This window comes from Macaca nemestrina, chromosome 1 (genome assembly GCF_043159975.1).
Source record: "Macaca nemestrina isolate mMacNem1 chromosome 1, mMacNem.hap1, whole genome shotgun sequence".
Classification (NCBI taxonomy): Eukaryota; Metazoa; Chordata; class Mammalia; order Primates; family Cercopithecidae; genus Macaca; species Macaca nemestrina.
In genome coordinates this window covers 137749826-137775332 of record NC_092125.1, presented here as the reverse complement: position 1 = coordinate 137775332, position 25507 = coordinate 137749826, and the positions used below count along the sequence as shown (strand labels likewise).

The window sequence follows — 25507 nt, the reverse complement described above, 5'->3', positions numbered from 1 at the left end:
TGGGAGATTCTTAAAATCCTAAATCAAAAATGGTTTGGGAGTGGTGATATCCAGTTGTATTCTAGAGACCTTCCTTCATCCTGACCTAGTGTTTCTGAACAGAATTATTCACTTCTCCAGTCCAAGCTGGTTTGTTTTTTCCTAATCTTAACATCTGTTTTCTATGTGGTTGATAAAAGGTTAGAATTCAAGGCAGGCATATTTTCTGCCTCCACTACCCATAATTTAACCACTATACAGCTATTTTTCTTACTATTTCTGTTTCTAAATACTACCACACATGATTTTTCTGGTACTTCTCTTTGTGACCCCTCTATGCTAGGAAGTTAGATTTGTTTATAGAGCTCTAGGGCTTAAGGTAGAAAAAAAATTATCTCCAGGACTCTCTCCTGCCTGGAAGAACCTTCTTCAGTCACTCTCACATCCCTTCTCCTTGTCTGCATCTCCTCCATTACCTGGGACTCCTCCACTGCCCGGTCCCGAGGCAGTGTTCTGGTTCTTCTCCAGGAGTACTACTTCTGGTCATTAGCTGACTGCTGCTCACTGGATGGCTATGTGAAGAGTCTCCCTAGACTGCAGGGCTGGTTGGAAAGTCGTGGGCCCATTGAAGGCAGTGTGAACTCACTGTCTCGTGTTTCTGAACAAAAGAGCAAGGCACATCTGGCTCTGGTAGGACCGGAGGGAACAGATGTCTCACCTTGTTCTGCCTGTTTAAAGTTAACAAAGAGTGATAGTCTGGGAAAGAAATCTGAAAAAAAAAAAAAAAAAAAAAAAAAAAAAAGAAAGAAAAGGAAAAGAAAAGAAAGGAAAAGAAGAAAAAAGTGAGGGAGAGGCCAAAAAAGAGCAGCCAGAGCTTCTCCCCTTGCTTCAACCATATCTGATTCATCATCATCTTTTCTGTGTACTGGAGTTCTGAATGAGATCTCCATTGACCAAAGGAGACTGCTACAAAGATAAAAAACTGAAGGGCACTTATCCAGTCCCTTCATTACAAAAGATGAGTAAAATGTGTTATAGGAAGGTAATGAATAGCTAGAGAATATTAGAAACATACATATTGTCTTTTCCCTTTATTAATAGATTGTGGAGTATAATGCTGATCTGCTACTAATAGATACATTGAGGTCAGATATAATCTGCATCCATACAGTCTTTTCAGAAAATATTATTCCCATCCTTTGGCAGGGGTGCTCAGTGCACTCAAGACAGATGAGAAACATTCTTTGGGAATAATAGAGCCGTCTCCTTAGAAATGTTTCATGTACTTCAGAGTTGCTGCCATATGGTTCCCATAAAGGTTCTGCCAAAATTCCCGTGGTTCTCACAAGAGCTCCTACCTCCTCTGTTCTTTTAATCTCCTGCTGCGGGTGGCAGACATGGGAGAGACAGGCAAGCTGCAAAGGGAAGTCGACGAAATAAAATTAAAGCCCTACAATCGTGTTCGTGTCAATGTAGATGGGGTGCCCCCCTCGGTTTGCTCTCAGAGGTGGGTGTGAGATCCTACAGGACGGTCTGGAAGACATCCCATGGAAGGCACTTTATTTTGCCCAGAAGCTGGAGGCAAAGCAGAAGGCAAGTGTTGTCTCTTAGAAGGCCTGGGCGGGGGTGGGTAGGGGGATGGTAAAGGTTTAAGGAGAAGAAGTCTTTAGGGATTTTTACTTCACAGAGGAAAGAGAGTGATACCTAGAGGCTTGTCTGAATTTGTGAAACACCATAACAACAGAAAGAGGCAACGTTTAGAAAGACTACCACTCCTGATTGTGTGTTCTGGCAGGCAGGGCAGAAACAGTCTCGCTGCCCATGTGAGGACTGAAACTGGTTTCTTTTCTCCTTTACATGATTGTTCTGAGTCCCTTCTGTTTCTTGGTGAGCTATATTGTAGTCTGTCTCCCAATCCCCCACCCTAAATTCTATGTACGTAAGTGATTGACAACTTTCTTCTTTAGAAAATTGCAAATTTCTCCTGAAGGTAAATGGCAGTGTTACAAGATACACTCGTAGAGTCTGTAGTTGTGGAACATATGCTCCTGCTTGCTAATTTCCGACTGCACATTTTGAAATAGATTCTTTGAGATTAATGACCAATTATTAGCTCTGACATGGTGCTTGCTAAGTTGGATGTGGATTCATTTTGTAAACCTTGTGTGTGCATTTGTGGTTTTTATGTTTAGCAACTACTTACATGGATCACCTGTTTTTGTTTTGCTGTGACTGTTCAAAGTAGGTAAGGCCAAAACAGAATTTTGGTCCCTGAAACTCATTCCAAAAATTATACTGAAGAAGTGAGATCTCTAGGTAGGTCTTGCTGAGCTTGGCAAGCCCAAGGAGGCTTATATTTTGATGTAATGTCACTTCTTTCCCAATTGTCCTTTTGTTTGACTCATCTAGAGGAGATTTAGCACACATGTTGGAGAGCAGTGAGGTGAAATAAAGGTCACCCAGGAATAGCATCCTCACTGGTCCTCATTCTAGCCAGGGTCCATTTGTGTAAGCTCTTTGGGTGATCCTTCCCCACCTTTGTAAATGTTTGCCTCTCATGTTGCAGGTGGGCATGGGGCTTTTGCTTGATTTGATGGATTCAGTGAATAGATTTCACTCCCCCATTTCCTTCTCCCTCTACCCTATTTGAATTGTCTCTGCATGCTTGAAGATGAGGTAATTAAATATATCTTTGAAGGATATAGAAAACAACACCACCCTCCTCCTTGCCTTCTTCTGGGAGTGAAATCCGGTAAACTACCAGGCTGTCTTGTCAAATGAGTTATTGTTTTTCAAAATCTAGCCTGAATGGCATCCTTTATAATTAAGGCTTCTGGCTTTCAGTTTAAAGTGATATTTGCCAGTAAAAGCCTGCCAAAAAATAAATAAATAAAAGCAGGCTTACCGTTAAATATTGATTTAAGCTTGGAAACTGGCTCCAAATTTTGTTATACTAGTCTTGATCTTCACGGCCTCTGGGCATCTGTTTCAATTTGGTCAAATTGAAATGGGGAGGGACAGTGCCAGGCTAACAGCAAGGTGATCCAATATAGTAGGATGAGTTGTATTTGATGAAAAAGAGCCAGGCAAAGTCATCTACAGGTCCTGGGGATAGGTGGACTGGGCTCAGATAAAATAAAAGCTGATGGGCATCTTAACCTATCCCTTGGGCTGACCTGAGCCCGTGATTACATTTTTGAAATTTAAAAAAACGTTGGGTTATCTTTGGAGGACAGAATTTTCTTTTTCTGCCTGTCTGTGCATCCTGTTATATATAAGCATTTCCTCCAACTGGTCTGGATGGGCAGTTTTCCTTATGATCCTTCCATAGTACTGGTAGGGATATAAAAAGCCCAAATGCAAGACATTTCCCTAGGAACCAAATTTCTCAATCCCTACTTTGAGTTTTTTCCTATGTAGTAAAAGGATAAGGTTCTCAGAAGAGTTTTCTCTTCCTGAGTATGTATGTTTGAGAATTGTTCTTATCCATCTCTGTCTCTCACAAGAGACGGCAAACAGGAAGGGGGAGAGTTAAAAGTTCCTGAAAAAAGGGCCCTTGATGAAACTGAACTATGTGGGTGCAAAGTGCCTGAGATCTATTAGTTTTGGCAACTCCAGTTATTCCAGTGTCTCTCATCATCTGTAAAGTTAACAAGGGCTGATAAGGGATCATGAGGCAGGGTACTGGTTTGTATTTCCAGACTCATAAATATTTCAGAATACCATTTTTTTTTTTTTTTTTTTTTTTTTTTACAATCAGATACATTAGTTTGCCAAGTATGCTGCTGGATGTTCATTCAGCACTAGTGTTTAACAAAAGCCTCGTTTTAAAATCAGAGGATGTGAGCGGGGGTGCCTCGAGGTGTGCATCACTTGTTATTGTACCTGGCTTTCAAATGCATGTCCTAATTCGAGTGAGAGAGTTGGTATTTGACCTCTAGAAACTGCTGCTGTCTACCTTGAAAAATATATTGTTATGTTCTATGGGCAAAAAAGCATCAATCTTAGCTACACCTTCATATTCTTTCTCATTCTCTAGCTCCGCCAGTGCCCTTGTGTTTCTTTGTACTTCACACTATGGACAGTAGAATCAGGCACCAAAGGGTGAATTTAATTTGGAACAAACCTCTGTCTTGATAGAACTGCCTTTACCCGGGCTCAAACACAGAAACCTGCAATTTCCTGAGGCTGTGCCTCACCTAGCGCTATCACAGGCTCTAAAAATTAAGTCCAGCCTCAGCATTTCTCATAGCTAACCCAACTACAGCAAAAAAGGGGTATAGACACACAAGTCAGCCAAGTAGCAATGGTTTTCTCCCTGATGTAATCAAATGGAGTGCACGGATATCACTTGATTAACAGCTGCGGTATTAATTTCCCTTTTTGGTTGCTTGACTCACAGCAAGAATCATGTCAAGGCAGCAGAGAAGCAATTAAATTGATTTTAATCTTTGTCAGAGAAGATAACATGCCTCCTTCTCTTCTCATTTAAATAATTAAAGTTTCAGTAGGTATTATTTCTGGCTTTAAAGAAATTGGTATCTTAATGTAATAGAATCCTTGTAATTATATACTTAATGGTCCTTAATAAGTTAATCATGGTTTTTCATTTAACATGTATTTTTTACTTATTAAACTTTTATTTGTTATAGTATCTTTGCTTCAAGAAGAAGGGGGAAAACACAAAGAATGACAGATACAAAACAGTTCTGTCATTTCTTGTATTAATCCTTTCAGCATTTATTTTCTTCTTCTTTCATGCTGTCTTGGACTAAAATTTGAAGCAATTTTTTTACATTTCAGTTCATTTAAAAGAAGCCCACTTATTTTAATACCAACATATTTAATTTTAATAATGATAAAATTTGGGGCTTCTATGAAAACTTCTTTTAATAACAACATACTTAATTTTAATAATGATGGAAGTTTTTGGCTTCCGTGAAAACTTCCTTGTAGAATATCATATTACTTAAATTGTATTGAGTTCCTTTAAACTTAAAATTTCATTAAGATCTTAGAGAAATATTGGAAAAACATTGCAAATGGTTTTATTCCTCTTCAGTATTCAGTCAGACATTATATAGTTATTTTACTACTCACCCCAACATTGTGAGATGCATTTCAGAGAAAAGGAAATAGAGAAAAACAAATAGGGGCAAAATTCATCACAGCCTTACTTGTTAGATACTGGATTTTAGCTGTAATGCATATGTAGCCTATATAATGTTGAGCATTACATAATTTAACTATATAAACCCCAGTTGCTACCAATGAGGGGAGTGACAGAGGAAGTGTTATCCTGGAGAAAGCCTACTTCTCAATGCAGATTCCTATCAAGAAATGAGCTTTTCACCAAAAGGTTTCAAAACTGCTTCCTTTTCAGGATGCTGAACACTGACTAAGAGGAGAGAGCACACATTACACGGAGACCATGGTCCCTGTACCAGAAACATTGAGAGTAGAGAGAAGCAAAGCCAGCCTCGTGGAGCTAGTCCCTTTATCCAGGGTCTTGGAGGGATACAGTCTTCTGTAGAAATTAAATAAAGACTGAATTATTCAATGGGTATTTTGAGAAGAGAGCCACTGTAGGCTTATATACTGTGAATTGCAAAATGTTATTGCCTCTGGGTGGACAGGTTTTAAAAAGACATTTTTTTTTTCCTCCCGGCATGGCTGACAAAGGGAAGGCAGGGTGTCAATCCCACCTTTCCCTTCCCTTGCCCAGTGCTTCTTTATGTGCATAACCTGCACAACTGTATGTGGTTTGCAAACATGCATAAGCAAAGACTAACAGCTTCTGAAACAAACTCTGAATCAAAGAGGGAGCATATTAATGCAGATGGCAGAGGAGGTGAGCAGCATGGGCAGACAGAAGCATCACAGAGACTGCAAGAAGAATGCGCCAGACCAGCTCCTAGTGGCCACACTGATTGAGAATTATCACCAGCTCTTTAGGATTTGGAAACTTGGAAACACATTACATGTTCTTCCTAGTTTGTTACAGAGTATATGTGTGTACTTCTGTCTCTTAAAAATATTTAATTTTAAAGAATTGACATATAAAATTATATGTGTTTATCATGTATAACACAATATTTTGAAGTACAGTTCTGTGTCATAAGGATATGTTCTGAGAAATCTATCAATTTTGTCATTGCATAGACATGATAGAGTGTACTTACACAAACCCAGATGGTATAAACTACTACACACCTAGGCTACATAATGTAGCCTATTGTTCCTCAGCTATAAACCTGTATAACATGTTACTGTACTAAATACTATAGACACTGGTGAGTATTTCTGTATCGAAACATATGTAAACATAGAAAAGATGCAGTAAAAATACGGTATTACAATCTTATGAGACCACTGTAGTATATGAGGTCCATCACTGATTAAAACATTGTTATATGGTGCATGACTTTATATATGCATTGTGGAGTGGCTAAATCTAGTTAACTAACAAATGTGATACATCACATAGTTATTATTTTTTAAGGTGAGAACACAATATCCACTCTCTTAGCATTTTTCAAGAATACAGTGTATTAACTATAGTCACCATGCTGAATGGTAGATCTCTGGAACTAATTTCTCCTATCTAGGTGTAATTATGTACCCTTCCATCAACATCTTTCTAACCCCACCCCGCAAACACCCCATAATAAAGCCTCTTGTAACCACCATTTTACTCCTTATTCTATGAGAATGGCCTTCTTTGTCTCTCCTTACAGTTTTTGACTTAATGTCTATTTTGCCTGATATTAATACAAGTATACTTACTCCTGCTCTCTTTTAGCTTCTACTTGAATAGAATATCTTTTTCTGTTCCTTCATTTTCAGTCTGTGTGTCTCTATAGGTAAAGTGAGTCTCCTGTAGGCAGCAGATAATTGGGTTGGCTCTTTTTTTTTTTTTTTTTTTTAAATCCATTCCAGCCACTCTGTGCATTTTGATCAGAACACTTTATCCTTTTACAACCAAGGTAATTATTAGTAGATAAGGACTTACTACTGACATTTTGTTTATTGTTTTCTCATTGTGTGGTAGACTGTTGTGTGTGTTTTTTATTACAGGGTGTATCTGCAGTCATTCTCAATCAATCTTAATGCTCTTGGTTCCTACATTGCTGTCAGCATTGAGGATGTTAGAGTGCAGAGTATCAAAACCAACATTTATCAGAAAGAAAGGATGTTTACACAAACATTAAGGCATGGAAGAGAGTCAGTGGGGTAGGGGTGGAAAATGAAAGAATATCCTAGGCTGAGGAAATCATTGAAGCAAGAGCATGGTGTATATGAGCATGGGTTCTTTTAGAAACTATCTTAACACCTGATCAAATGTGGGTGTTTCTTGAAACTGCTGAGCTGATTATGGCACATTCTCTGTCCTGGAGGAGTTGGATGCATTCTTACATCTACCCTATTTGATCCTCATACAAATTTTATGAATTAGATAAGAAACATCTTAATAACTAAAAGTCACTGAAGAGAGAACCTTAAAAAAAGTACTTTAAAAAAGTACACAAGACTTAAGTTTATGCAGCTAACTCTAGGAATGCTGGGACTGGAACCCAGCTGCCTGGCAACTACCGTGGTGCTTTCAACCAGATCAGAGAGGGCCTAGCTTTTTCCTGCTTCTTCCCCAGGTAATAGAGAGAGAGAGAAAAAAGCATTATTGTTGTTATTTTATTATGATGATTATTACTATTATCAGATAGTGAGGGGTGAAGGAAAAGAGTACAGCTAGACCCTTTCATTTCCCTCTGCTAGTAGTGAATATGTGGAAAATCCTTGCAAGGTGAGTTAGCAGATGTGAAATGCAATGAAATGTGTGTGGGGGCATAATAAAGTCAATTAAAGGAGTTCTGAGTATTTGCAGAGCAAGTTTGTTCATCTATCTCAATAACTTTAAAGATATTTTTATTTTAATAAGATAAATAGTTAACTCATCTTGCCAAATAAGTTTTCTGCTAACAACCATATACCTCTCCCATAACACTAATTGCAAAGTGTATTTCTAAAGTGATTCCAGCCCTGTTTGGGCAATCAGTATTATTTACTCTATTTCTTCTAGTCCCTAGCACAATGTCTGGGCTAGAGGATTCATTTGATCACTCAGGAAATATTCATTGAGAACCTACTATGTGGCAGTCACTATTTTAAGTACTTAGGACATAGCAGTGAAAGAAGTAGAAATGATTCTTTCTCTAATGTAGCTTATATTTTGATGGAATATTTCTATAAATAAATAAAGATATGTGTTATAAAGAAACTTAAAGAGATGCGATAATGATGAAATGGGATAATTTGCTTGGGTGCCCAGGAAGGTTTCTTTGAGGAAGTGACATTGGAACTGAGACTCAAATGTCAAGTTTCAAATGTAGGAAAAAGCTTTGCATGTCTGAAAAATGGAAAGATGGATATTATGACTTGAGGCTGAAGGGGAAAAGAAAGTGGTGTGGAGATGAGTGGAAGGATTCCAAGGTGGTCTTTTCACAGAGGAGGGTGAGGGAGCTAGGTAATGTCAAAAGCTGACCCATGTTGCTAGGCTGTCAAAAGTACCAGGCTACAAAGATTCTCCAAAACTTAATTAAATTTAAAAATATTTGTGCTCCAAAGGACACAATCAAGAAAGTAAAAAAATAACCTACCAAACGGGAGAAAATATTAGCAAATCATGTATCCAATAAGAGGCTTGTATTCAGAAATATAAAGAACTCTTACAATTCAATAGATAAATAAACCAATTTAAAAAGTGGGCAAAGGAGTTGAATAAATGTTTCTTTAAGGAAGAGATATAAATGGCCAATTAACAAATGGAAAGATCCTCTTCATCTTTAGTTATCAGAGAAATGCCAATCAAATCATGAAATACTCTCTCATACCCACTAGATGGCTAGAATTTAAAAAGTCAATAACAAGATGTTGGCAAGGATATGGAAAACAATCCGCATACCCTTCTGGGAATGTAAATGGGAATGTTAAATGGTGCAGCTGCTTTAAATGTCAAATGGTCCAGCAATTCTATTTCTATGTATATATACCCAAGAGAAATGAAAGCATATGTCTCAACAAAAGCTTGTACACAAATGGCATTATTCATAATAGCCAAGGGTGGGAATAACTCAAATGACCATCGACTGATAAATGAACAAAAAGATGTGGCATATCCATACAATGGAATTGGCCATAAAAAGGAATGAAATGCTAATACATGCTACAACATGGATGGAATTTGAAAACGTGATGGTAAGTGAAAGAAGTCAATCACAAAGGGCCACTTATATCATTCCATTCATGTGAAGTTTCCAGAACAGAGAATTCTATGAGTCAGAAAGTAAATTAATAGTTGCTTGGTGGTGGGGGATGAGAAGACAGGGGTAGTAGTTAAAGGGTAAAGGATTTCTTTTTGAGGTGATGAACATGTTCTAAAATTTGCTGTGGAGATAGTTGCATAAATCTGTAAATATATTAAAAGTCACGACATCGTACACTTGAAATGGGTGAATTGTATGGTGTGCGAAATACATCTTAATAAAGCTATTTTAAAAAAACACTAAAAAAGCTCCCAAAGCCTAAGGTACACTTTATACTACCCAAGAGATTCAGGCTCTTCAGATAAAATTTACTACTTCCAGATTAGAATACTTTTGTGCCCAAGGGAGAATCATCAATGAGGCTATTCTTAGAACACAAAGCTTTCCTTCCTAAAATACTGGAAAGGAGCAACACCTCGAACACCACAGGAAACCCATAAATATCTAATTCGCACCACTGCATGATCAAAGCAGCTTGCTTCTTCCACTCATTAGCAACACTCAAAAATATATTCTAGCTCTTTGCCTGCTGAAAGGGATATTTACATTTGCTCTTTGCACGAACTAAATAAGCCCTGTTTATGCCTACAGTTTCTCTGCAGCTCTGGTCCACCTGAACTGTGTTTGGAAAGTAGATAGAGAGCTGTTCTGGGACAAACATGGTGGCAGAAGGTGTGAGTGTTGTATGAGAAATCATTTAAATTAATGCATTTGGAATCATGAATTTCAAAGTAACTCTAGAATTAAGAATCTTTCAGCTTCCTAGATGACAAGAAATTGGCCATTGTATTTGACTACCTGTAACATGCCCTTTGTCTTGCAGGTGAACTGGTCATAGCAGAGGCAAATTTTAAGCCCTTTAAAATAGAAAATACCTTATTCATCACTGTACTCTTTAATCTATAATTTAGTGGTTTTGTGTATAACATGTGTTCAGTGATGTTTAAATTGAATTTTAATTAATGGATTACCTCGAGAACAAGTTCAAGAAAAATTTCAATGATTGAAATTAATAAAATTGAACACATGATGAATGGTATTAGCCACCTGTAGGTCTGACCCACCCTGGGAGCTGGCATATAAATGGCTATCTGAACCAGAGTCTCCGGCTGCCAATCAGGAAGCCATGGAATTGATGATGCTACTGTAAGTTGATATGGAAAGAAACGGAAAGTCAGACCTCCCCATTACAAATAATGCTCAACTTATAATGGGTCTGTGTACTGATAACCAATCATAGGTCAAAAATATCATAGGTTGAAAATTTAATACCCCAAGAAACCCATCATAAAATAGAAATATAGTAAACTGAACCATTATAAATTGAGGACTGTCTGTATTTTTTAGCCCAGTTTAAGGAAGACCTTGTAATTGGTGGACATAAGCATTCAGTTCACTAGACTGAGGCTCTGCTTGGTGGCAGAATAGTTCAGTAGGCTTTACCACAGTGTTCATGAGATATGTAATTTCCTCCACTATCATTATGGGACAAGGTTCCCAGGTGTTGACATATATGGAGCTGTATATTTGCCAGTCACAAGGATCAAATTTGTCTCTTCTCTTTCTCTTGATTCCACAATAATCAATCACAAGGTGCTGCCTGTGTGTGTGTGAGGTCCTATCTGAAAAAGCCTGTTGGCCTTCCTTTGAGAAAGAAATTTGACAGTGACTTCTTTCAGTTTCTTCCCAACCATTGCTCTTTCTTGTCACCAACAGAGCAGGGCCTGTTTTCCCCAGGCTTCTCTCTGTCCATTTAGGTTATGTGAATGAGTCTGAAATGTCCAAATATCCTAAACATGTTTTTGGCTGTATGAGATATGCCTTGAAATCCAAAGTATAGGATACTGGTACCATCTTTACCACACATATGGCTCTTAGCACTTTACAGCTCAATTTTCTGCTTAAAAGGGTGCCGCTTACAAACCAGCAAATACAGCAAGTGACTAATTAGCCAAATTAATGAGGGCTTGTTTACTTGAAGTCCCCAGTGCCCTTGGAACTTGGGATGTTTCGTTATTACAATCTGCAAGTGGTTTCCTGCAATTAATTTTTAACATACGGCTCTTGCCTCTTCTCAGTAATATCTAATATCCTAATACTTTAGAGAGGTTGCAAGATTTAACTCATTAATCCTCAAAAGGAACCACTGGAATACTGAAATAAAAAGGAATCATACTACTTTTTTTGGTCAACATTAATTTTGGCATACTTTACAAATGTTGTCTTATAGGTCTAGGGGAAAATTGGTAAAGATCAGGTATTTAGGACCATTCTGATAAAAGTGTGGAAAGGAAGAAACACAGGTGTATGTCAAAGGAATTGCTATTTGCTACAGAATGAAAGATGAACAAACTAAAAACGTCAGTCCACTTACTTCTAGCCTTTTATAGGGTCAGTTTATTAGAGACAAACCTAAATCTAACTAAGCACATGAAAGTAAATAACCAAAAACAAAGACAAAGACAGAATATTGAAAGCAGCAAAAGGAAAGTCATTTATCACATACAAGGGATCCTTAATAAGATTAACAGCTGATTTTGCAGCAGAAAACTTGGAGGAGAGAAGGCAGTGGGATGACATATTTAAAGTGCTAGCAGGAAAAAAGTTAACAAAGAATTCTATTTCTGGCAAAACTGTTCTTCAAAAATAAAAGTGAACTTAACATATTCCCAGATAAACAAAACCTGAAGAAGTTCATTGCTAATGGACTTTCCCTACAAGAAATGCTAACGGGAGTCCTTCAGGCTAAAATAAAATGAAACTAGACAGTAACTAGAAGCCATATGAAGAAAGACATAACTCTGGCAAAGGTAACCACAAAGGTAAACATACACACTAGAATTACTGTGTTTTTGGTTTGTAACTTCTTTTTGGTTTTCTATATAATTTAGAAGACACATACATAAAACAGTAATTATAAATTCTATGTTAATGGACATGAAATATGTAAGTATAAATTTTGTGACAACAACTTGGTGGAGACAGAAAAGTATAGAAACAGAGTTTTTGTATTCTATTAAAGCTTAGTTGGTTTCAATTCAAACTAGATTGTTATAGACTTAGTATGTTAGTTATAATTTCCATGGTAACTACTAAGAAAATAACTTTGAAAATATAAAAAAAAGAAATGAGGAGAAAATAAATAGTACCCTAGAAAAAAGTGAATCAAACACAAAAGAAGATAGTATTGGAAGAATTGAGGAACAAAAAAAATATGGAACATATAGAAAACAAATAGCAAAATAGCAGAAGTACTCCTTCCTTATCAGTAATCACTTTAATGCAAATGAATTAAACTTATCAGTTAAAAGACAGAGGCTGTCACAATAGATTTAAAAGAAGCTTGTAGTAAGGTGTACATCTAAAGCACATGAAGAAGTAAAGTAAGCATCTCCAGCTCACTCAGAAGGGAGAGCTTATTGTTGTATTGATGACTGAATTCTAATCCATCTCAAATTATCAGTTCCACTTTTGCTTCAAACTTAACAATTTTAATAATTCTATATTTGTATTTTGATAAAAGCCAATCTCATATATTTGGGGCTAGGCTACTATCTTAGTTCATTTTGTGCTGCTCTAACAGAATACCTGAGATTAGATAATTTATAAAAAACATAAATTTTTCTCTTATGGTTCTGGATGCTGGGAAGTCCAAGATCAAGGCTCTGGCATCTGGTGGGAGCTTTCTTTCAGTGTTCTTACAAGGCAGAGGCGCAGAAGAGAGAGAACTCATTTTCACAAGCCCCTTTCACCGCAGCAGTAAGACATCATGACCTATATAACTCCCCAAAGGTTCCACTATCCAACACTGTTGCAATGAGGATTCAGTTTTCAGTATAAGAATTTTAGAGGGGATACATTTGGATCATAGCAGCTACAATATGGTATCAAGTTTGGAATGAATATTCCCAAGAGAAAAAAGGTTTTTTTCTTTTCTTTTCTTTTTTTTTCTTTTTACTATCAACCAGCCAAGTAGTATTTTTAAAACATGGCATCAACATGTTAAGCAAATTTACATTTAAGAAACAGTGGAGGAGATGTAAAAAGGAAGAGCTGACATCATTAAATGAATGGAAATATCAAGAACAAAAGAAAAATGCAGAGTCTGTACATGTCCATTATTCACTCTGAATGTAGAAAGAATAGGTTTTGAGATAGTCTTCAATGAAAGGGAGCCTCGTTTGTTGACTTGTGTGGAAAAAAGCATATTCCTAGTGTAGGAAGGAGGTAAAATGGGTGTTGGGTAGAACATAGGTTTGGAAGTTAAGAAGCAAAACAAGCTATGTAGTCCATCCCTCCTTGCAATGAGTGACAAACTCAAGTGCTTTGAGAAAAGAAGCAATGAACTCACCCTGAAATATTTGGATTTATACCTAACACTAAGGAAGACAAATAATAAACTGTTAGTAGCCTAACAACTCTGATGTGGTTTGGCTGTGTCCCCACCCAAATTTCATCTTCAATTCCCATGTGTTGTGGGAGGGACCTGGTGGGAGATAACTGAATCATGGGGGCAGGTCTTTCCCATGCTGCTCTCGTGATAGTGAATAAATCTCACAAGATTTGACAGTATCATAAAGGAGGGTGGGTGGCTCCCTGCCCAATCTCTCTTTTTGCCTGCTGTCATCCATTCAAGATGTGACTTGCTCTTCCTTGCCTTCCACATTGATTATGAGAGTTCCCAGCCACATGGATCTGTAAGTACAATTAAACCCCTTTCTTCTGTAAATTGCCCAGTCTCAGATATTTCTTTTTCGTCAGTGGGAAAACAGACTAATACAAACCCTCTCCTCTAATTTTTTTGATGCATCATCTTCCCAAGATGTTTCTCTGTAAAAACACTTTGATTAATCCATTGATAAAAGTATAAAATGTAAGCTCTGCTATGGTCTAAATGTGTCTAATTTTGTGTCTCCCCAAAATTAATATGTTGAAACTGAATCCCCAATGTGGCAGTATTAAGAAGTGGGGTCTCTGGGAGCCCTCATGAATGGGATGAATGCCCTTATAAAAGAGGCCTAGGAACTTGTTTTCTTCTTCTACCATGTGAGGATGCCACAAGAAGGCACCAGTTTTGAAGCTGAGAGAGAATCCTCACCAGACAGTGAATCTGCTGGCACTGTGACCTTTGACTTCCCAACCTCTAGAGCCATGAACAACATATTTATGTCATTTATAAATTACATACTCTCAAATATTTTGTTATAGCAGCCGTGGACTAAGACAGAAATTGGTACCAAGAAATGGGGTATTGCTGTAACATACCTAAAAATGTGAAAGCAACTTTGGAATTGGGTAATGGATAGAGATCAGAAGAGTTTGGAAGTTCATGCTAGAAAAAACCTAAAATGCTGTAAATAGTGCATTAAGGATTGTTCTGATGACAGCTTAGAAGGGAGCTTTAAAGCAGACTCAACCTTCTTAGAGATTATCTAAGTAGATGTAATCAAAAGGTTGATAGAAATATGGATAGTAAAAACCATTTGGTGATGTCCAGATGTAAATGAGGAACATGCTATTGGTAACTGGAGGAAAGGCCATTCTTGTTTTAAAGTGGCAAATAACTTGGCTGAGTTGTGTGAATCCTAATGCTTTTTGGAAGGTAGACCTTCTGAGTGATGAAATAAGATATTTAGTAAAACAAATATTTTAGCAAAGTGTTGAAGGTATGGCATAACATTTCTTTTCTATTTACAGTAAAAAATTAGGAGGGAGAAATGAATTAAAGGTAGAATTTATAATAAAAAAGGAAGCAGAACTTAAATACTTGGAAAATTCTCACCTGACTATATTGTAACAAATAGGAACTCATGTTCAGGACTGTCGTCATTTTTGTATGGCTATAAGAAAATACCTGAGACTTGGTAACTTAAAAAGAATAAAAATTTATTTTCTCATAACTCTGAAGAGTAGGATGCCCAGGATCAAGGCACTAACAGGTTCAGCATCTGGTGAAAGCTTGTTCCTCATGAATGGTGCCATCTAGGTGTCCTCACATGGCAAAATATCAGAGGAGCTAAAAAAGGACTGAAGCTAGTTTCCTCTGTCCTTTTTATAAGACACTAATCCATTTCCCCAAAGGTCCCACCTCTTTAATACTAGTACCAAAATGCTGGGCATTTGGTCTAGGTCTGGCTGCTCACTGCACAGAAATCCAATCACTGAGACAATAAGTATTGCCAGGGAAGAAGGCTTTATTATATTATGGGTGATGTCAGCTGGAGGGGTGGGAGCCAAACCTCAAACCCATCTCCCTCTCAACTGACTAAAATTGGGGGTTTATATAGTGGGGAAGGAATATAGTTATGTGCAGGAAAATAGGAATTATTGAGGGATAAGGACACAATCATGATGAATGAGGGGCCCTGGTGTCTCATTGTCTGGATGCAGTCTTCTGGTGAGTTTCAGTTCCTTGATACTATCTGGGAGGCCTGAGGTTTCTTGAGAAAGGAACTCAGATAAGACAAATGTAAGTTTCCAGCTTTAAGACTGGGAGAGTCAACTCCAGTCTATTCAAAAACAGTTTTTGAAGTTTATTCAAAAACTGTAACCATCAGTTCTTTGGGGAAGTTGAGCCAATTTCCATATCACTATAATGGGGATTACTTTTCAATTTAAATTTGGAGAGGTCACACATTCAAACCATAATAGGGACCAAGAACACCAAGGGTGTGGATAAGAAGGTCAGTATAGATTGGCCCTGTGCTATTCATCAAAACAATGGAAGTGTGACCCTGAAGGCATTTTGGAGATAATTGGGGCTGCCACTCCCATCACAGGTCAGAGTGCCAGTTGGTTGAGGGCAAAATGACTTCCAGGAAGGGGTCTATGAGACCTTGGGTCTTACTGCCCAGCACCACCTCAAGGCTCTGCAGCATGCATTCCAGTGCAGTACTCCTTGGCCCCCACCAGGTTCAGCTCCAGCAGGCCTGGTGCAGTTATGGCTGCTCCTCCAGAAGGCATAGAGAGTAAACTTTAGTGGCATCTACATGGTGCCATCTCCATTGGTGCCCAGAGTGCATGAGCTGTGGGATAATAGATGCCTCCACCTAGATTTTATAGGGTGCCCCATAGAGCCTGCTGGTTCAGGCAGAGAACTGCCATAGTAGTAGGGCAACCACAGAAAGCCCTCACTAGGGTATTGTCTAGTGGAGCCATAGAGGCAGGGTCATCTCCAAGACACGAGAATGAGAATGCTAAAGATACCAGGGTGCATTTCAAGCCTGGGAGAACTATAGGCAGGTGACATCAACCCACGAAAGATGCAGTGTGGGCTGTGCTCAGTAAAGCCATGGAGATGGGGCTGCCTGGAGCTTTTGGGGGCCCAACCACTCCCTCCCAGAAGGCAGGATATAGAATCAAAGAAGATTATTCTTCAGCCTTAAGATTTAATGTTGTTTTCCTTGTTGGATTTTGGATTTACTTGGGACTTGTTACCTCTTTCTTTCCTATTTTTTTCCTTTGAAATAGGAATATCAATCCTATACCTATGATATTTTGGAGACACGTAGTTGTTTGATTTCACAGGTTCACCTGGAGGGAGATTTGCCTTAGGATGAATTGTACCTTGAGTTTTACCCAGGTCTGGTTTAGACGATATTTAGGTAAGACTCTGAGCTTTTGACTTTTGACTCGATGCTGAAATAAGTTAAGACTTCTGGGGATACTGGGGTGGAATGAATGTATTTTGCATGTGAGAAGGACATCAATTTGGGGGCATCAGGATCAGAATGCTATGGACTGAATATTTATGTCCCTTCCAAAATTCATGTGTTGAAACTTAATCCCCATTGTGGTAGAATTAGGAGATGGGGTCTTTGGGAGATGATTAGGTTATGAGGGCTCCACCCTCATCATTCATAGGATTAGTGCTCTTATAAAAGAGGCCTGAGGAAGCTTGTTTGCCCTTCTTACCATGTGAGGACACAGAGAGAAAGTGCCATCTATGAAGTGGGGAGAGAACCTTCACCAGACACTGAATCTGTTGGTATCCTGATCTTGTACTTCCCAACCTCCAAAACTGTAAACAATAAATTTCTGTTTTTTATAAATGATACGGTCTAAGATATTTTGTTATAGCAGCTCAAAGGGACAAAGACAAATTTCTTCACCTGGATTCAAAGCCTTCCACAATCTGGTTCTTACCTGCCTTCCTATAGTTTTCTCTCTTTTTTTTTTAAGTCTTACAGCTTCTCAGGAAGCAGGTTGTTTAGAAGTCACAGTTATACATATTTTTGATAAATCTACTGTTTTAAAAGAGTAGATATTTGGAAGTAATAATTATTTGAAGACAAAAATAACCAAAGAATGTTCTCAGATTTTTGCATCCCTTAATCTTTAAAAGCAGGGTGTTAGTTTTCCTTGCATAGTTTCTTTGCCTTTCTTGACCCCTGAGGGGTGTTCTATTGTCAGGCCAGATTTTGGGGGGTTTTGATACAGAATAAGAAAGATAGGTGGAAAGCATAGAATAACTGAAGTGGGCAGTCCTGGAGGAGATGAGGTTTTTGTTTGTTTGTTTTGTTTTTTAAAAAGTTTTGAGGAGAATGGTACCAGACAAGTTCCAACATTTGAAGAAAATAAATGGGAGAAAAATAATGAAAGTTTTAAAAAACATTAACTGTGGGCTCTATATTCTCTTCCAATGCAATCCAAAATAGCTGAGAAATTTTGATATTACTCAGGTTGCTGAACAGTATTTGGCTGACTGTGCACTGCTGACGCTGAATCACATGTGTCCTGGTGTCAGTAGGCCTACACAGATGATAGTGAAGTTCTGGAAACCAAGTGAACATTGAGAAAATTTTGAATTTAAAGGTACTGACACCAGTCTTTTTCCAGTATCATTTCTGAGACGAAAATTTCTGTTGTAGTTAGAGTTCTCTCAAAGTCATCTGTCAAGACTCAGCTTCAGAGTCACCTTCTCTGCAAAATCTTTTCCTGGTATTTCCTTTTTCCCCAGGGGAACTGACTCTCTATCCTTTGGGTCTCACTTCTTTCTCATACAGATTTCTCTCGTTACCCCTGTACTACTTGACTGAATTTATTTGTTTCCCTCTCCAACTGATTGTGAGTTCTTTGAGGACAGGAGCCATGTATCTTTGTAGCCCCAGAGCCTGGCATTGCACCTGGCACATAGTAGGGACTTTATGGACATTTGTTGTTGAACAAACAACTGCTTAGTCAGTGTTGGTTATTATTTCTCCTCATTTCATCCCCTGTCTACATACTGCTGTGTTTTTCAAAATGTTTCTTTTCAGTGGGAAGGAAGAACTGTATAAAATATCCCATAAAATATCCCAGCAGGTTCCCTGCCAGTCCCAGAATTTGCACTTGTAGATTGTGTAGTAAGAAGAACTGAGACAGGAACAACAGAAAGGAAATAATCACACAGGAGGGTGTAAGTTATTGTGAATATTTTAATTTCTGTGTTAGGTAGTGAGATCACTGGTGTTTGTTATATTTTAAACAAGCAAGCCAGCAAACAAATAAATAAATAAGAGCCGCATATGGACTAATGATGAACGTGTACCATAAATCAAGGGTAAGGTTAACCCAATTCTATGAACTTGAAGTAAATAAGACTATCTGGGAATTGCAGTACAATGGAGAAAAGAACTACAAGTAATGCACCTGGTACATTTGTCTCCTCTTGCATGTCTGAGATCCTTGCTGCCTTCTCAATGCTGACTTCATTTGTGGGACAGTCATAAATAATAGTGTACAATGTTTTGAAAGTTTCAGGCCTACGTGCCTGTATAGAAAAGGTATTCAAAGTTTATATTGAGGATTGCTCAGTTATGACTTCCTGCAGCTGGTTCTCAAGTTTTAGGCGCCTACGAATAATCTGGGATATCTTGTTAATTTACCGTTTTGAATCTCTGAACCCGTCTCTCAGTGATTCACTAGGTTTAATTGTATGATCCAAGAATCTAATTTTAAATAATTTTTGGGATATTTTGATGCAGGTGATTTAAGAAAAATGTGTCATGATATGATGTTGGTTAGGCTCTTTTGGGAATATCAAGTTTAGCTACAGATTTCTCAGTGGTGTAGTGATGTACAAAGACTCTGAAGATGCTCTCAAGAAGAGCATCAGAAATGGTTAGAGTAATGGAAGGATTGATTTGAGGCATTTACTAGGTTTAAAGGATCTAAATGTGCTTAATCCTTAAAGCCTAGCTCAGCAACAACTAATGGGAGATGTGATAATGCTCTACAAATATTTGAACGGCATAAACATCAAAGATGGAGAGAAATTATTTGGCTTGTTAGAAACAGTGTGATTAAGAGTAACTAAAAATGACCTCTAGGCTGAATCTAGGATTAGCCTACTGAAAGTAAAGTGATTAGGTTTCAGGGTATACTCTTAACAGAAGTGATAAATCAATACAGACAAAGGTAGAAAAAAAATTGATCCACAAATGAGTTGACTTCACTTATACTTAAAACCTGAGGAATGATTGCCCCCAAATTTCTTTTATTCTCCATTTTCTTTCTGCAGCACCCCGGGACCTCTCTCCCATGTGTTCTCATAATTGGCCTTGGTAGGTTTTTATTGGCCCTCTTGTCTTGTCTCTGGGGATATCACAATGCTGGCCAAAACTTGATTCTCCAAACTGGCAGCTGCTGGTCTCCCTTCTTTTCCTTCATTCAACAAATATTTGTTAAGGTTACTAATAAGTATCTTTCAAATATTTATTAAGGTACTATAGGCTCTATGTAACAAAACAGAGGCTCTGTCCTCATGAAGTTGATTTTCTGGGAGATTACTGATGGCACCCCAATGGCCATGTTCTAACTAGAAATGGTTGAATTCTCACCAGTTCTGTCCCACCAGGGACAACCGAATAGTACCTGGTTGTGAGCTAACCTAGAAGACAGATAGCCAGGACAAATGCAATTATAATAGAACCCAGCATGAGCCTGGTCCCAATAGTTCTTTCCAACCCTGCCTGACTCACCTCCTTCACTGCCTTATTTTATTAACTCAGCTGAATTTGCACCATTTACTCCAGCAAACAATCCCTTTGTTCGGCATTGCATCACTGTCAGAGAAGTCTTCCAGACAGGCAAGCTGGGGCCTTTCCCCCAATACTGTGTTTTGTGTGCGGCTCTCATAGATGGCAGTTGAAGAGACAGAGACTAAGAGAAGACTGTCAGGTAAAGTAAAAAGAAAAAGGAAATACACATACAATTGATGAACTTGGTACCGTGTCTCCTCCCTGGCCCCCAAAAAGGATTGTTCTTTCTTTCTCTCTTGTGGCTCCGCCTTCTTTCCATCTCACACTCCAAGTGTGATTTGAAGATTTTTGTAAAGTGAATGAAAATAAAAGATCATCACTCACGTCAATCCCACTTTGCCTATTGACTGCGTGGCATTTCATGTAGATTGCTTCTCTGTCTCCCTCCTCTCTCTCTTTCTCTCTCTCTCTCTCTCTCTCTCTCTCACACACACACACACACACACACACACAAACACACACACACAAATGAGATTTTGTGATTTGCTCTTTTAAGGCTGATGTTCACTTAAAAACACACAAACGAAAAAACATTTAAATTTCATCCATATACAAATGTTTCAAGGAGGGACAGTAGGATAAGTGAAGATTAAGAATGGGGAGGGGTGGCTGACTACACCACACAAATCCACACTCAGAACCATCCTGTAATTTAACCCATTTCCTCCACTTCTTGGGTTCTGTCTGGTTCTTCTCATGTCATGGCTTCTGTCCTGTTACCCTGGATCCAGGTGGACCTAGAGCTTGAGGGCAAAGACAGAGTCTTTTCTTTTTTGGTAATTCCCTGCCAGGAAAACATTGCAGGCCCTCATGCTTTCCATACACGATTCCCTTTAATTTCACTATAAGCGCATGCAACCTCCATCCCTTCAACTCCCACAGCTACACAAGAATGTGGATTATACCACTTACAGGCTTGCCACCTCCTGTCTCTGGCTATTTTTCATTTCTATAGGGAGACAACATAATTGAGGGACAATTTTTGGACTTCAGGATTTTTAAAGAAGTTTTTAAAAAAATATTTTCTGGGTTGAACTTAGAACTGTGATCATCTTGATTAAAAGAGAGGACTCAGCTGCCCTCTGTGAAAAGTACGCATGCAGATGTTTCAGAGTGATTAATGATTCTGGAGAGCCTTCCCAGGGTCATTTTCTCTGAGTATTATTATAAACTAGATGGGAGAGATTAGCAATAGTACTAAATGCAGATAAGAGAAAAGTCTAGAACAGGGCTGTTCATTATGGGAGCCACGAACCAGCCCTATGTGGTTATCAAGATTTGAAATTTAGCTCTCTTAATTGAGATGTGCTGTAAGTGTAAATTATACAGCAGATTATAAAAAACCCAAGAGAAAAAAATGTAAAATAACCCATCATACATTTTTATAGTAGTTTCACGTTGAAATAATATTTTGGATACATTGGGTTAAAATGTATTGGTAAAATTAAGCTCATTTCTTTTTACTTTTAAAAAATGTGGCTATGAGAAAATTAAAAATTACGTATATGCTCGTGTATATTTTTATTGGGTAGTGCTGGTCTAGAAAAAAGGTATCTAGGAATATATGCTCCTAATTAAGTTCACCTTACTTTTTCTGTAACACCTTTATTTGTATTTTTTCTGGTACTTCTTATATCTACCATTTAAACTAGCTTAGAATTAAACTGCCACCTTTGCTTTAAAAACATCTGGCACGACACACCCAGGCATAATTATTTTTCTGCTACAACCGTGTTGCTATAGGAGCAAAGTTATAGTATAATAAAGAACAACTTGAGCTAATAACTTGTATATGAAAATAGTTACATCTTCATTGTGGAAGCCACGAGGCACCCATGCTGTTTCATTGCACACACAAATCCCTTTTATAATGATGCTTTTTCATTCATTTGGCATGCTTTTATTATTATTAATACAACAGCAAAAACTCCACATATATCAGGGTAAAAGCATCTATTTTGGATAATCAAACCTATAAATCTTGTGACTGCTCAGATATAGCCAATTAACTCCCCTTCCCCAGAACTGCAGTATACCATATGGTGCAAAAAGGGTGGTCACATACTTCTTGCAGTGCTTTTGACTGAGTGACATAGTCACAAGAACCATGGAAACTGGCGAGGAGGTACACATGTTTCTGTTGCCCAAAACACTCATTTTAAACACTAATAAGAAATGTTTCTATTCTTTAAAATGTTGCTGTCTTTATTAACGATGTCAAAAGTGCTCATTAGTACTTTAGCAGAATCCTTCATTGTGCATTAGCAGAGTCCTTCTTTATACCCCTGAGGCTCCATTGTTTGATAACAGAAGAGTTTTAAAAAAATAAACCAGAGGTAATACTTTATAAAGAACTCCAGTCACCTTCCATATCTACTCTGGGATATTGTTTTGTTTCTTTGCCTATTGCAGCAAGCCATCATTGTTGTGTGCATATGTGCGTGTGTGTGTGTGTGTGTGTGTGTGTGTGTGTGTGTGTGTGTGGGAGAGAGAGAGAGAAAGAGGGAGACAGAGAAGCAATTTACATGAAGTGCCACACAGTCAGTAGGCAAAGTGGGATTCACATGAGTGATGATCTTTTATTTTCATTCACTTTATAAAAATCTTCATATGAAAATTCCTGAAATTGTTAAATAGCTTGATTGCTGCTACCTAAATATTTTTTGAATTAACTAGTTATATCACTAAGGCAAAATATGTGCTTTGAAATTTCAAAGGTCAGGAAGTCACATTTCATGATCATATGAATTCTGGCTTGATTGTGTGTACATCTCCGGAGCACAATCTCTTTTGGACATCTGGGATTTCGGTTTTGTTGAATTAAAGTTGACCCACAATTCTAATGCCTTTTTTTTTTTTTTAAAAAAAAAAAAAAAGCTATGTTTTTAGACAGTGGTTGCTTCTTAATTACTTTGAGCTTAAAATGGTAAACTTATGAAGTGCTTAGATTTGGTTTAAAAACCTGAACAAAAATATACTGAGAAAACTTTCATATTTGTACACTTCTCATTCAATACTGTTTCTTGCCTCCAAATTGCTTCCATAAAATATTGTAGATTTCAATTTCTGTTTGTGTTGTTCATCATTCCTTCAAACTATAGCTGACCTTTCCATAAATTTGTTTTCGGATAAAAATGATGACCTAGAAGATATTTCACCCAGTGAACCCCTGCCAAAACCGGATAAGTGGGGTCCAAAATATCCAATCCTATAAAAGGCAAACTCACAATTTTACGAGGTTGATGGAATGGGGTGGGGGCGAGCCTATTCAGCTAGCTGCCATAGTTCTGGGGTTTGTCTGAGGATCCCAGTCAGCCTCCATCCCAGTTGCAGTGTCATGCCACCTGGTGTTCGTTATCCTTTCTGATTTAAGTGCCACTGACATTGATCCAGCTTCCCAGGGAAGGCTGGGAATTCTAGGGCAGCAGCAGCAATTCCATGAATCTCCTGGTTAATTTGTTCCCACTTCGTTGGCCTTATTTTGGGGAAACGGAGCCAGGAAAACTCTGGAGACCAGGGACCCACTCCTTTCCCCTGTACCTCCCAAGGAGAGTTTTCTTTCGTATTTTTTGCTGCTTCCACCAAGTTTGCCTTTCCCTTTACATTTCACTTCATGCCTTACCTCCCATATAAAACCTTTAACCCCACCAGATCTGAAAACATGATTAGATAGAAGGAAGGAATCAATCACACTGTATACAAATTCTGTTTCTGTGAGGTCTGTTTACATGGGGTTTTGCTGCAATTTTGTTGTATTCAACAAAGTATCATTAGAAATGAATTTGGCAAACACTGTACCTTCCATGAACGTGACTAGTTATAGATCTTAGTTCCCATATATTTTCAGCTCATGCTAATAGATAAGTATTAAATATGTAGATTGTACTTATTTTCAAATTTTTGTTTATTTAGCTGAGGAATGTTAGCTTCATTAGGACATGTAGGTGGTATTTCACTAACATTAGAGAAGACATACCTTTTATTTTTATTTATTGCTTTGTTCCCTAAATTAACTGTTTGAAAAAAACATAGCTTTTGATTGATCAGAAAAGGAATTTGAAACAATGTATTCGTAGATCACACATAGAATAATATCTACTTTTCAAATTTATGAGGTAAATCTCATGGGAAAGAGTCTAGAAATACCTATAGCATTTGATTTGAAGCAATTGTACTGCTTTAGAGTCTCATCTCCCCTATGATAATATAAAAATTATCATTATCACAGATTAATTTATGTCTGCATACCTCACAGTGAACAAATAGGCATTTAATAAATATTAAAAAAGAAAGAATGTGCATTACACATGTGCTTTTAAAATGTTCTGCAAATTAAAAAAAAGCCAAGCAAAGCCATTAACAATAATCATAGCTTCTCTGTCTCCTCCAGTCTAAGTGTATAAGCAACTATGCATGTAGGTTGCTAAAACATTATGCACTCGTGCATAGCACACATGCTTCACCAAGGTCCAAAATAGTTTTCAACCTCCTTCGTCATTCAACTTATTTTAATATCCCATCTAGGTACTGGAGATTGAAATCAGCTGGTTTCTTTGTTCTGTAAAAGAAATGGCACAGTAGCCACAGACTTGATAAGCTTTCATTCCAGATGAATGATCTTGTCTAGAGAGAGAGCTTTTTCTGCTCACCCAACTGTCCATAATAAAAACCTCCCATATTCCAACTGGAATTTTGGAAAATTTTCAGGAAAATTCAAACACCTTGAGGTGCTGTGGGAAGGTCACTTTATGTAGCAGGACATTTTACGTATGGGGGTTATTGTTGCATAGCATGAAACAAAAAACAGGAGGGAGTGACTTTGTTCAGCATTTTCTACCAAAAAGATCTAGGCTTTCGTCACACAGTCAACAAGCAGAATCTTCTCTTAGAGCAAATAAAATTGTCTCTCCATGTCCCAATTGTATGACAGTCATGAATTTAGTTCTGTGCCTGGAGAGTAATGGAACTTAAGAGTGATGGAATCAATATGCTCTGGGTTGAGCAGAGGGATGCTTTGGGAAGAGTTTAGATGAAAATGTGGCCTCTAAGCCTTGGTCCAGAGATGGACTTCAGAAGATCTCTAAATCCATCCAAATCTCATATACAATTGTGGATGCACATATATGTATTTTATTTTTGGCAGAGTACACAGCTTTCATTACACTCTTAAAGAAGTTCAAGGCTCCC

General features: G+C 37.8%; 1 long non-coding RNA gene across 2 annotated transcripts in view; it reads left to right on the top strand.

Annotated features, from left to right (window-relative positions):
* The first annotated feature begins 1325 nt into the window (after positions 1-1325).
* LOC139357548 (uncharacterized) overlaps positions 1326-25507 on the top strand; it is a 49361-nt gene continuing 25179 nt past the window's right edge. For both annotated transcript variants that reach the window (XR_011610963.1, XR_011610952.1), the window contains exon 1: positions 1326-1572. This is a non-coding gene — a long non-coding RNA (uncharacterized lncRNA). The remainder of the gene's footprint in view (positions 1573-25507) is intronic.